The following is a 13,515-nucleotide window of genomic DNA, read 5'->3' as shown; positions in this document are numbered from 1 at the left end:
TGTTATTAACACGACACTCTAACCAACTGAGCTAATTGGCCTTCGATATCGATTAAGTTAGATCCCTCAAAGTTTCATTGGACAATCAGTGGTCGCCCCGAATAGTCAGCTTCGCCCAATAGAGAGCAATATTCCTCACACATAGGTCTCGGTTGAAAGACCTTTTATGGTAACAAGAAAGTAGTAGTACGAATTTTTAATTTTTAACATAAAACATCAACTCTCATGAATTCATATTTATTGCCTTGTTTATTCATTTAATTTCTAATTTTTAACATAAAACATCAACTCTCATGAATTCATATTTATTGGCTTGTGTTTTCATTTAATCTTAATAACTAAACGACCGTTTTAACCAACTTAGCGTTGTTTATGGCCAATGTCGATATCGAATGTACGACCTACGAGTTATTAGCAGAATGCTCTAATGAGTCAACAAATCCACCATCTGTAATTTTAAATTTGTATCCCCGAGGTTATGCCTTTGATCCCCTAGGTTATTCGACCAAAGTCTTACCAATTCAACTACTTCATGAAGTAATGAATGTACTATTTCATCTTTCATGGATTATGATTTTATTGTGTTGTTTATATTTTATGCCTTATATTCTAGATGACATTTTAACCTATTATGTTTACGATGGCCAATATAGGTCTCGAACCTACGACCTTCGCGTTATTAGCACGATGCTCTAACTAACTGAGCTAATTGGCCTTCGATGTCGGTTAAGTTAGAGCTCCCAAAACTTCATCGGACCATTAAGTTACACCTCAACGGTCATGAGTCACCATTATATCACCACTTTGTATTCTAGCATTTAATATGAGTCATAGAATCATATTCTATGACACATAACTTATGAGCTTTCACATTCCCCATGCTCCATGAGCCTTGTAGTTAATGAAGAGAGAGGGTGACTACATAAAGCACCCTCCTCCCACCTTGTATAAGGTTGAGTCTTTCTCCTTTGCTAATATACTTAACCTTGCGTATACTCTCTATCTCTCTCTCTATCTTATACACACATACGCACAGTTCACACCTATTCTACTTCACAAGAATCCATCTCTTTATTCTTTACAATGGCCAATCTCGATGTTGAACCTACGACCTACGAGTTATTAGCACGATGCTCTAATCAACTTAACTAATCCACCGTATGTCATTTTAAATTTGTATGCCAGAGAAGCTACTAGAAAATCTTAATCCCAACGAATATGGTTTCCAACATTGGTTGAAACAATACTCCAGTAAGACGCAAGTTAGAGACCTTTGAAGTCAACCATTACGCAAATGGAGAATTTCTTTTTCCGTTATGCCTGAGATCCACCAGGTTATTCAACCAAAGTCTTACCAATTCACCTACTTCGTGAAATGAATGATGAATATATTATTTCATCTTTTACGTATTCTTATTTTATTGGCTCGCTTATACTTTGAGTTTTATTTTGTAAATGACATTTTTGCGAAGAATGTTTATAATGCCCAATATAGGTTTCAAACCTATGCCCTTCGTGTTATTAGCACGATGCTCTAACCAACTGAGCTAATTGGCCTTACATGTCAGTTAAGTTAGAGCTTTCAAAACTTAATTGGACCATCGGTGCTCGTCCTGAATAGTGGGCTACTTCCAGTAGAAGCAAATAGCTCTCGGTTTAGAGACTTTTTATGGTAATAAAGAAGTAGCAGTACCGATTTCTAATTTTTAACATAAGATATAAACCCTCATGAATTCATATTTATTGCCTTGCTTCTTCATAAAATCTTAATATTACATGACCGTCTTAACCAACTAATAGTTGTTTATGGCCAATCTCGATGTAGAACCTAGGACCTACGAGTTATTAGCAGGATCCTCTAACCAACTCAACCAATCCACCGTATGGCATTTTAAATTTCTTTTTATCCCCGAGAACCTACTAGAAAATCTTAACCCCAACAAATGTGATTTGCCACATTGGTCGAAACAATACTCCGGTTAGAGCCAGTTCAAGTCAACATGTAGGTTATGCGTTGGTAAAAATAACATGCAAGATATAGACATTTGAAGTGAACCAACACGCACAAGGAGAAGGTTTTTTTGGGTTATGCCTTTGATCCCCCAAGTTATTCGACCAAAGCCTTACCAATTCATCTACTTCATGGAATGTTGAATGTAATATTTCATCTTTCACGGATTCTTATTTTATTGGCTGGCTTATAGTTTTAATTTTATTTTCCAAATGGCATTTCACCCAAGAATGTTTATAATGGCCAATATAGGTCTCGAACCTATGACCTTCGCGTTATTAGCACGACACTCTAACCAACTGAGCTAATTGGCCTTCGATATCGATTAAGTTAGATCCCTCAAAGTTTCATTGGACAATCATTGGACAAATAGAGTTCTCAGTTGAAAGACCTTTTCTGGTACCAAGAAAGTAGTAGTACGAATTTCTAATTTTTAATATAAAACATCAACTCTCATGAATTCATATTTATTGCCTTGCTTATTCATTAAATCTTAAAAACTAAACGACCGTCTTAACCAACTAAGCGTTGTTTATGGCCAATGTCGATATCGAATGTACGACCTACAAGTTATTAGCACGATGCTCTAACCAACTCAACAAATCCACCGTCTGTAATTTTAAATTTGTATCCCCGAGGTTATGCCTTTGATCCCCCAGGTTATTCGACCAAAGTCTTACCAATTCACCTACTTCTTGAAGTGATGAATGTACTATTTCCTCTTTCATGGATTCTTATTTTATTGCATTGTTTGTACTTTAAGCCTTATATTTTAGATGACATTTTAACCTATAATGTTTATGATGGCTAATATAGGTCTCGAACCTACGACCTTCGCGTTATTAGCACGATGCTCTAACCAACTGAGCTAATTGGCCTTAGATGTCGGTTAAGTTAGAGCTCTCAAAATTTCATTGGACCATTACTGCTCGGCCCGAACAATCGGTTACTTAGCCAATCCAAGCAAATAGGTCTCGGTTTAGATTCCTTTTATGGTAACAAACAAGGAACAGTACCAATTTCTAATTTTTAACATAAAAGATAAACTCTCATGAATTCATATTTATGGCCTTGCTTCTTCATTAAATCTTAATACTACACGACCACCTTAACCAACTAATAGGTCTTTATGGCCAATCTCGATGTTGAACCTACAACCTACGAGTTATTATTAGGATCCTCTAACCAACTCAACTAATCCACCGTATGCCATTTTATATTTATATCCCCAAGAACCTACTAGAAAATCTTAACCCAAACGAATGTGATTTGCAACATTGGTCGAAACAATACTCCGGTTAGAGCCAGTTTAAGTCAACATGTAGGTTATGCGTTGGGAAAAAGAACATGTAACATAGAGACATTCGAAGTGAACCAACACGTAGAAGGAGAAGGTTTTTTTTGGGTTATGCCTCTGATCCCCCAAGTTATTCGACCAAAACCTTACCAATTTATCTACTTCATGAAATGTTGAATGTAGTATTTCATCTTTCACGGATTCTTATTTTACTGGCTCGCTTATACTTTTAATTTTATTTTCCAAATGGCATTTCACTGAAGAATGTTTATAATGGCCAATATAGGTCTAGAACCTATGACCTTCGCGTTATTCGCACGGCACTCTAACCAACTTGTTAGTCGGCTACTTACTAACTACTACCGATACAGTAGAGTGAACGTCGCTACTCAACGTTCTAACAAGGAATTGTGTTGTACGAACGGAAATATACTATATTAATCGGTAATTACCGTGATCGTTACTTAGTTATAAATTAGGAAGATTGCACTTCAAAGGATGGAAATCCTTGAAGACCGTTCTGCGCAAACCAATTGGTGGAATATCCGTCTAATGATAAGACGAACTCAGGGATTTTTGACTTATCTTCGGCATCTGCCGACAATCGCTGAGCTCCATGGTTAATCTCCCACGTCGTTAAGAAATCCCTAACATGTGCTTCCGCATCTGTTCCTTCCCGGAACTTAGAATAAGTATAAGGCATATCGTCCCAAATGTCGTAAAACGATACCTCTTCCGTCTGTTTTTCGTCTGAAGGTAATTGATCGGATAAGTCAGGAAGTTTCGACCACTTTGTGCTTGATTCCGGCTGTTCTTGCGCAATGAACGCTTCCTGCACTGCCTTCGTAACTGACCTTGTACGAGGGCGCTTACAACCGACCGATGTCTCCTCTTCATACGACATCCATTCGATTTGTTCTCTGCTTAATTGCAGATGTCCCACCGGGCGTGCCAAATTTCTTCTGTGTTAATCGGCTACTTACTAACTACTATCGATACAGAAGAGTGAACGTCGCTACTCAACGTTCTAACAAGGAATTGTGTTTATGAACGGAAATATACTATATTAATCGGTAATGACCGTGATCGTTACTTAGTTATAAATTAGGAAGATTGCACTTAACAACATAGACAATAGAAAGAACACAAAATCTGTACATGATCTTCCTAACTTAAACTTATATTACTAAATAAACGACCTTTCTTACAATGCCTTCGGTTCCCTTTTATAGGTATACCGAAGGTCTTTTCTCATCAAGAACTATTCCTACTTACTACCAAGAATTACAAAATTATCTAACTAACTTAGTTCTCTTCGTTCACTGCTGAGTCATTGATCCGAACAGTCGATCCGAACCGACTCCGTTTTTGACGCTTTCCCACTTGTTCGGTAAAACTGACTGTCCGGGTCCGGGTAACACAACTGAGCTAATTGGCCTTAGATGTGGATTAAGTAAGATCCCTCAAAGTTTCATTGGACAATCAGTGGTCGGCCTGAACAGTTAGCTCCTCCCAATAGAGAGATATATTCCTAACAAATAGTTCTTAGTTGAAAGACCTTTTCTGGTACCAAAGACCTTTTCTAGTACCAAGAAAGTAGTAGTACGAATTTCTAATTTTTAATATAAAACATCAACTCTCATGAATTCATATTTATTGCCTTGCTTATTCATTAAATCTTAAAAACTAAATGACCGTCTTAACCAACTAAGTGTTATTTATGGCCAATGTCGATATCGAATGTACGACCTACGAGTTATTAGCACGATGCTCTAACCAACTCAACAAATACACCATCTGTAATTTTAAATTTGTATCCCCGAGGTTATGCCTTTGATCCTCCAGGTTATTCGACCAAAGTCTTACCAATTCACCTACTTCTTGAAGTGATGAATGTACTATTTCCTCTTTCATGGATTCTTATTTTATTGCATTGTTTGTACTTTAAGCCTTATATTCTAGATGACATTTTAACCTATAATGTTCATGATGGCTAATACAGGTCTCGAACCTACGACCTTCGTGTTATTAGCACGGTGCTCTAACCAACTGAGTTAATTGGCCTTAGATGTCGGTTAAGTTAGAGCTCTCAAAATTTCATTGGACCATTACTACTCGGCCCGAACAATCGGTTACTTAGCCAATCCAAGCAAATAGGTCTCAGTTTAGATTCCTTTTATGGTAAAAAACAAGGAACAGTACCAATTTCTAATTTTTAACATAAAAGATAAACTCTCATGAATTCATATTTATGGCCTTGCTTTTTCATTAAATCTTAATACTACACGACCACCTTAACCAACTAATAGTTGCTGATGGCCAATCTCGATGTTGAACCTACAACCTACGAGTTATTATCAGGATCCTCTAACCAACTCAACTAATCCACCGTATGCCATTTTATATTTATATCCTCGAGAACCTACTAGAAAATCTTAACCCCAACGAATGTGATTTGCAACATTGGTCGAAAAAATACTCCGGTTAGAGCCAGTTTAAGTCAACATGTAGGTTATGCGTTGGGAAAAAGAACATGCAACATAGAGACATTGGAAGTGAACCAACACGTAGAAGGAGAAGGTTTTTTTTGGGTAATGCCTCTGATCCCCCAAGTTATTCGACCAAAGCCTTACCAATTCATCTATTTCATGGAATGTTGAATGTAGTATTTCATCTTTCACGGATTCTTATTTTATTGGCTCGCTTATACTTTTAATTTTTTTTTTCCAAATGGTATTTCACCCAAGAATGTTTATAATGGCCAATATAGGTCTCGAACCTATGACCTTCGCGTTATTAGCACGACACTCTAACCAACCGAGCTAATTGGCCTTCAATATCGATTAAGTTAGATCCCTCAAAGTTTCATTGGACAATCAGTGGTCGGCTCGAACAGTCAGCTCCTCCCAATAGAGAGAAATATTCCTAACAAATAGGTCTCGGTTGAAAGACCTTTTATGGTAAGAAGAAAGTAGTAGTATGAATTTCTAATTTTTAACATAAAACATCAACTCTCATGAATTCATATTTATTGCCTTGCTTATTTATTTAATTTCTAATTTTTTCCGTAATGCCTGTGGTCCCCCAGGTTATTCGACCAAAGTCTTACCAATTCACCTACTTCGTGAAATGAATGATGAATGTAGTATTTTATCTTTTACGTATTCTTATTTTATTGGCTCGCTTATACTTTGAATTTTATTTTGTTATTGACATTTTTGCGAAGAATGTTTATAATAACCAATATTGGTTTCGAACGTATGATCTTCGTGTTATTAGCACGATGCTCTAACCAATTGAGCTAATTGGCCTTAGATGTCAGTTAAGTTAGAGCTCTCAAAACTTCAATGGACCATCAGTGCTCGTCCTGAACTGTGGGCTACTTCCAGTAGAAGCAAATAGGTCTCGGTTTAGAGACTTTTTATAGTAATAAAGTGGTAGTACCGATTTATAATTTTTAAAATAAGATATAAAGTCTCATGAATTCATATTTATTGCCTTGCTTTTTCATAAAATCTTAATACTACACGACCGTCTTAACCAACTAATAGGTCTTTATGGCCAATCTCGATGTTGAACCTACGACCTACGAGCCATTAGCGCGATCCTCTAACCAACTAAACTAATCCACCGCACACCATTTTATATTTCTATCCCCGAGAACCTACTAGAAAATCTTAACCCCAACGAATGTAATTTGCAACATTGGTCGAAACAATACTCCGGTTAGAGCCAGTTTAAGTCACCATGCAGGTTATGTGTTGGGAAAAAGAACATGCAAGATAGAGACATTTGAAGTGAACCAACACGCAGAAGGAGAAGGTTTTTTTGGATTATGCCTCTGATCCCCCAAGTTACTCAACCAAAGCCTTACCAATTCATCTACTTCATGGAATGTTGAATGTAGTATTTCATCTTTCACGGATTCTTATTTTATTGGCTCGCTTATAGTTTTAATTTTTTTTTTCCAATTGCCATTTCACGCAATAATGTTTATAATGGCCAATATAGGTCTCGAACCTATGACCTTCGCGTTATTAGCACGACACTCTAACCAACTGAGCTAATTGGCCTTAGATGTCAATTAAGTTAGATCCCTCAAAGTTTCATTGGACAATCAGTGGTCGCCCCGAATAGTCAGCTCCGCCCAATAGAGAGAAATATTCCTAACACATCAGTCTCGGTTGAAAGACCTTTTATGGTAACAAGAAAGTAGTAGTACGAATTTCTAATGTATAACATAAAACATCAACTCTCATGAATTCATATTTATTGCCTTGTTTATTTATTTAATTTCTTATTTTTTCCGTTATGCCTGTGATCCCCCAGGTTATTCGACCAAAGCCTTATCAATTCACCTACTTATTGAAATGAATGATGAATGTGGTATTTTATCTTTTACGTATTCTTATTTTATTGCTTCGCTTATACTTTGAATTTTATTTGTAAATGACATTTTTGCGAAGAATGTTTATAATAGCCAGTATAGGTTTCAAACCTATCACCTTCGTGTTATTAGCATAATGCTCTAACCAATTGAGCTAATTGGCCTTAGAGGTCGGTTAAATTACAGCTCTCAAAACTTCATTGGACCATCAGTGCTCGTCCTGAACAGTGGGCTACTTCCAGTAGAAGCAAATAGGTCTCGGATTAGAGACTTTTTATAGTAATAAAGAAGTAGTAGTACCGATTTCTAATGTTTAAAATAAGATATAAACTCTCATGAATTCATATTTATTGCCTTGCTTCTTCCTAAAATCTTAATACTACACGACCGTCTTAACCAACTAATAGGTCTTTATGGCCAATCTCGATGTTGAACCTACGACCTACGAGCCGACCTACGAGCCATTAGCACGATCGTCTAACCAACTCAACTAATCCACCGTATACCATTTTATATTTCTATCCCCGAGAACCTACTAGAAAATCTTAACCCCACGAATGTGATTTGCAACATTGGTCGAAACAATACTCCGGTTAGAGCCAGTTTAAGTCAACATGCAGGTTATGCGTTGGGAAAAAGAACATGCAAGATAGAGACATTTGAAGTGAACCAACACGCAAAAGGAGGAGGTTTTTTTGGGTTATGCCTCTGATCCTCCAAGTTATTCGACCGAAGCCTTACCAATTCACCTACTTCATGGAATGTTGAATGTAGTATTTCATCTTTCATGGATTCTTATTTTATTGGCTCGCTTATAGTTTTAATTTTATTTTCCAAATGGCATTTCAGCGAAGATTGTTTATAATGGCCAATATAGGTTTCGAACCTATGACCTTCGCGTTATTAGCACGACACTCTAACCAACTGAGCTAATTGGCCTTAGATGTCGATTAAGTTAGATCCCTCAAAGTTTCATTGGACAATCAATGGTCGCTCCGAACAGTCAGCTCCTCCCAATAGAGAGAAATATTCCTAACAAATAGGTCTCGGTTGAAAGACCTTTTATGGTAAGAAGAAAGTAGTAGTACGAATTTCTAATTTTTAACATAAAACATCAACTCTCATGAATTCATATTTATTGCCTTGCTTATTCATTAAATCTGAATAACTAAACCACAGTCTTAACCAAGTAAGCGTTGTTTATGGCCAATGTCGATATCGAATGTATGACCTACGAGTCATTAGCGCGATATTCTATCAACTGAACAAATCCACCGTCTATAATTTTAAATTAGCATCCCCGAGGTTATGCCTCTGATCCCCTAGGTTATTCGACCAAAGTTTTACCAATTCACCTACTTCTTGAAATGATGAATGTACTATTTCATCTTTCACGGATTCCTATTTTATTGTGTCATTTATACTTTAAGCCTTATATTCTAGATGACATTTTAACCTATAATGTTTATGATGGTCAATATAGGTCTCGAACCTACGACCTTTGAAGGTAACTAGTACGCAAACGGAGAAGATTTTTTTCCGTTATGCCTGTGATCCCCGAGGTTATTCGACCAAAGTCTTACCAATTAACCTACTTCATGAAATGAAGATTGTACTATTTCATCTTTCATGGATTCATATTTTATTTCGTCGTTTATACCTGAAGCCTTACATTCTAGATGACATTTTAACTTAGAATGTTTATGATGGCCAATATAGTTCTCGATTTAGAGACGTTTTATGGTCGAAACAAGTAGCAGTACTAATTTCTAATTTGTAACATAAGATATAAACTCTGAAGAATTCATATTTATTGCCCTGCTTCATAAAATCTTAATACTACACGACCGTCTTAACCAACTAATAGTTGTTTATGGTCAATCTCGATATTGAACCTACGAGCTACGAGTTATTAGCATGATGCTCTAACTAACTCATCTAATCCACGGTATGTCATGTTAAATTTGTATGCCCGAGAAGCTACTAGAAAATGTTAATCCCAACCAATGTGATTTCTAACATTGGTCGAAACAATAGTCCGGTTAGAACCAGTTTAAGTCAACATGCAGGTTATGCGTTGGCAAAAATAAGATGCAAGATAGAGACCTTTGAAGTGAACCAACACGCAAAAGGAGAAGGTTTGTTTCGGTTATGGCTCTGATTCTGCAATTTATTCGACCAAAGTCTTAGTAATTCATCTACTTCATGGAATGTTGAATGCAGTATTTCATCTTTCACGTATTCTTATTTTATTGGCTCGCTTATACTTTGAGTTTTATTTTGTAAATGGCATTTTTCCCAAGAATGTTTGTAATGGCCAATATAGGTTTCAAACCTATGAACTTTGTGTGATTAGCACGACTCTCTAACCAACTGAGCTAATTGGCCTTAGATGTCGGTTAAGTTAGATCTCTCAAAACTTCATTGGAGCATCAGTGCTCGGCCCGAACAGTCGGTTACTTCCAGTAGAAGCAAATAGGTCTCGGTTTAAAGACCTTTTATGGTAACAAACAAGTAGCAGTACCAATTTCTAATTTTTAACATAATATATAAATTCTCATGAATTCATATTTATTGACTTACTTCTTCATTAAATCTTAATAGTACACGACCACCTTAATCAACTAATAGTTGCTGATGGCCAATCTCGATGTTGAACCGACGACCTACGAGTTATTAGCACGATGCACTAACCTTCATTTTAAATTTCTATCCCCGAGAAGCTACTAGAAAATCTTTACCCCAACCAATGTGATTTCCAACATTGGTCAAAACAATACTCTGGCTAGAGCCAATTTAAGTCAACATACAGGTTATGCGTTGGGAAAAATAAGATGCAGTATAGAGACATTTGAAGTGAAGGAACACGCAAAAGTGAGACATTTATAATATCAACTCTCTTGAATTCATATTTATTGCCTTGGTTATTCATTAAATCTGAATAATTAAACGACCGTCTTAACCCACTAAGCGTTGTTTATGGTCAATGTCGATATCGAATGTACGACCTACGAGTTATTAGCATGATGCTCTAACCAAGTCAACTAATCCACCAGCTGTAATTTTTAATTTCTATCCCAGAGAAGCTACTAGAAAATCGTAACCCCAAAGAATGTTATTTCCAAAATTGGTCGAAATAATACTACCATCAGAGACAATTTATGTCAACATCCAAGTTGTGCATGGGCAAAAATAAGACGCAAGTTAGAGCCTCTAATTCCCCAGGTTATTCGATCAAAGTCTTACCAATTCACCTACTTTATGTAATGTTGAATGTACTATTTCATCTTTCATATATTCTGATTTTATTGCGTCGTTTATACTTTAACCCTTATATTCTAGATGACATTTGAACCTAGAATGTTTATGATGGCCAATATAGGTCTCGAACCTACGACCTACGCATTATTAGCACGACGCTCTAACCAATTGAGCTAATTAGCCTTAGTTGTCAGTTAAGTTAGAGCTCTCAAATCTTCATTGGACCATGCAATAGAAGGAAATATTCCTAACTAATAAGAGTTGTTTATGGCCAATCTCGACGTTGAACCTAAGACGTATGAGTTATTAGCACGATGCTCGAACAAACTCAACTAATCCACCATATGCCATTTTAAATTTTTATCCCCGAGAATCTACTAGAAAATCTTAACCCCAATGAAAGTGATTTCCAACATTGGTCGAAACAATACTACGGTTAGAGCCAGTTTAAGTCAACATGGAGGTTATGCGTTGGCAAAAATAAGATGCAAGATAGAGACCTTTGACGTGAACCAACACGCAAAAGGAGAAGATTTTTTTCGGTTATGTCTCTGATCCCCCAAGTTATTCGACCAAAGTCTTACCAATTCATCTACTTCATGGATTGTTGAATGTAGTATTTGATGTTTCACAGATTCATATTTTAGTGGCTCGCTTATACTTTGAGTCGTATTTTCTAAATGACATTTTACCCAAGAATGTTTATAATGGCCAATATAGGTCTTTAACCTATGACCTTCACGTTATTAGCATGACGCTCTAACCAACTGAGCTAATTGGCCTTAAATGTCGATTAAGTTAGAGTTCTCAAAACTTCATTGGACCATCGGTGCTCGGCCCGAACTATCGGCTACTCCTAGTAGAAGAAAATATTCCTAAGAAATAGCTCTCGGTTCAGAGACCTTTGATGGTAACAAACAAGTAGCAGTACCAATTTTTAATTTTTAACATAAGATATAAACTCTCATGAATTCATATTTATTGCCTTGCTTCTTCATTAAATCTTAATACTACACGACTGTCTTAACAAGCTAAGAGTTGTTTATGGCGAATCTTCACATCCTCTGATTTCAAGTTATTTGCATGATGCTCTAACCAATTCAACTAATCCACCGTATGTCATTTTCAATTTCTATCCTTCAGAAGCTACTAGAAAATCTTAACCCCAATGAATGTGATTGCCAACATTGGTCGAAACAAAACTACTGTTCATGCAGGTTATGCGTTGGCAAAAATAAGATGCAAGATAGAGACCTTTGAAGTGAACTAGCACGCAAAAGGAGAAGGTTTTTTTCCGTTATGGCTACGATCCCCGAGGTTATTTGACCAACGTCTTACCAATTCACCTAATTTATGGAATGTTGAATGTACTATTTCATCTTTCATGGATTCTTATTTTATTGCGTCCTTTATACTTTTAACCTTATATTCTAGATGACCTTTTAACCTAGAATGTTTATGATGGCCAATACAGGTCTCGAACCTATGACCTCCGCGTTATTAGCACGACGCTCTAACCAACTGAGCTAATTGGCCTTAGATGTTGGTTTAGTTAGAGCTCTCCAAACTTCATTGGATCATTGGTGCTCGGCCTGAATAGTTGGCTCCTCCCGCTAGAGGGAAATATTCCTAACAAATAGGTCTCGGTTTAGAGACCTTTTATGGTAACAAACAAGTAGCAGTACCAATTTCTAATTTGTAACATAAGATATAAACTGTCATGAATTCATATTTATTGCATTGCTTCTTCATTAAATTTTAAGAAGTACACGACCGTCTTAACAACCTAAGCGTTGTTTATGGCTAATCTCGATATTGAACCTATGAACTACGAGATATTAGCACGATGCTCTAACCAACTCAACTAATCCAACGTATGTCATTTTAAATTTCTATCACCAAGAACTTACTAGAAAATCTTGACCCCAACGAATGTGATTTCCAATATAGGTTGAAACAATACTCTGGTTAGAGCCAGTTTAAGTCAACACGCCAATTTTATACTATTTTATCTTTCATGGATTCTTATTTATGTTGTATATACTATTTTATCTTTTATGGATTCTTATTTTATCGTGTCGTTTATACTTTAAGCCTTATATTCTAGATGAAATTTTAACCTAGAACGTTTTTGATGGCCAATAGAGGTCTCCAACCTATGAGCTTCGGGTTATTAGCACGACGCTCTAACCAACTGAGCTAATTGGCCTTAGATGTCGGTTAAGTTAGATCTCTCAAAAATTCATTGGAGCATCAATGCTCGGCCCGAACAGTTGGTTACTTCCAGTAGAAGCAAATAGGTCTCGGTTTAAAGACCTTTTATGGTAACAAACAAGTAGCAGTACGAATTTCTAATTTTTAACATAAGATATAAATTCTCATGAATTCATATTTATTGCCTAACTTCTTCATTAAATCTTAATAGTACACGACCACCTTAACCAACTAATAGTTGCTGATGGCCAATCTCGATGTTGAACCTACGACCTATGAGTTATTAGCACGATGCTCTAACCTTCATTTTAAATTTCTATCAACTGAGCTAATTTCTATCAACTA

General features: G+C 36.4%; 9 non-coding genes across 9 annotated transcripts; all 9 read right to left on the bottom strand.

Annotated features, from left to right (window-relative positions):
- Positions 1-641: 641 nt before the first annotated feature.
- TRNAI-AAU (transfer RNA isoleucine (anticodon AAU)) lies at positions 642-715 on the bottom strand. The gene has a single exon. It is a non-coding gene; the product is annotated as a tRNA-Ile (tRNA).
- Positions 716-1,483: 768 nt separating this feature from the next.
- On the bottom strand, positions 1,484-1,557 carry TRNAI-AAU (transfer RNA isoleucine (anticodon AAU)). Its single transcript has one exon. It is a non-coding gene; the product is annotated as a tRNA-Ile (tRNA).
- A 694-nt stretch (positions 1,558-2,251) lies between these two features.
- TRNAI-AAU (transfer RNA isoleucine (anticodon AAU)) lies at positions 2,252-2,325 on the bottom strand. The gene has a single exon. It is a non-coding gene; the product is annotated as a tRNA-Ile (tRNA).
- Positions 2,326-2,815: 490 nt separating this feature from the next.
- On the bottom strand, positions 2,816-2,889 carry TRNAI-AAU (transfer RNA isoleucine (anticodon AAU)). Its single transcript has one exon. It is a non-coding gene; the product is annotated as a tRNA-Ile (tRNA).
- Positions 2,890-6,066: 3,177 nt separating this feature from the next.
- On the bottom strand, positions 6,067-6,140 carry TRNAI-AAU (transfer RNA isoleucine (anticodon AAU)). Its single transcript has one exon. It is a non-coding gene; the product is annotated as a tRNA-Ile (tRNA).
- A 1,167-nt stretch (positions 6,141-7,307) lies between these two features.
- On the bottom strand, positions 7,308-7,381 carry TRNAI-AAU (transfer RNA isoleucine (anticodon AAU)). Its single transcript has one exon. It is a non-coding gene; the product is annotated as a tRNA-Ile (tRNA).
- A 1,179-nt stretch (positions 7,382-8,560) lies between these two features.
- TRNAI-AAU (transfer RNA isoleucine (anticodon AAU)) lies at positions 8,561-8,634 on the bottom strand. Its single transcript has one exon. It is a non-coding gene; the product is annotated as a tRNA-Ile (tRNA).
- A 3,030-nt stretch (positions 8,635-11,664) lies between these two features.
- On the bottom strand, positions 11,665-11,738 carry TRNAI-AAU (transfer RNA isoleucine (anticodon AAU)). Its single transcript has one exon. It is a non-coding gene; the product is annotated as a tRNA-Ile (tRNA).
- Positions 11,739-12,418: 680 nt separating this feature from the next.
- On the bottom strand, positions 12,419-12,492 carry TRNAI-AAU (transfer RNA isoleucine (anticodon AAU)). The gene has a single exon. It is a non-coding gene; the product is annotated as a tRNA-Ile (tRNA).
- Between the last annotated feature and the right edge of the window lie 1,023 nt (positions 12,493-13,515).

The sequence above is a fragment of the Azolla caroliniana genome, unplaced genomic scaffold, assembly GCF_043228905.1.
Source record: "Azolla caroliniana isolate FFs.n. ecotype wild unplaced genomic scaffold, voAzoCaro1.0.p SCAF_22, whole genome shotgun sequence".
NCBI classification, from domain to species: domain Eukaryota; kingdom Viridiplantae; phylum Streptophyta; class Polypodiopsida; order Salviniales; family Salviniaceae; genus Azolla; species Azolla caroliniana.
The sequence above is the reverse complement of the archived record's forward strand: the minus strand, read 5'-3'. Positions and strand labels throughout refer to the sequence as shown.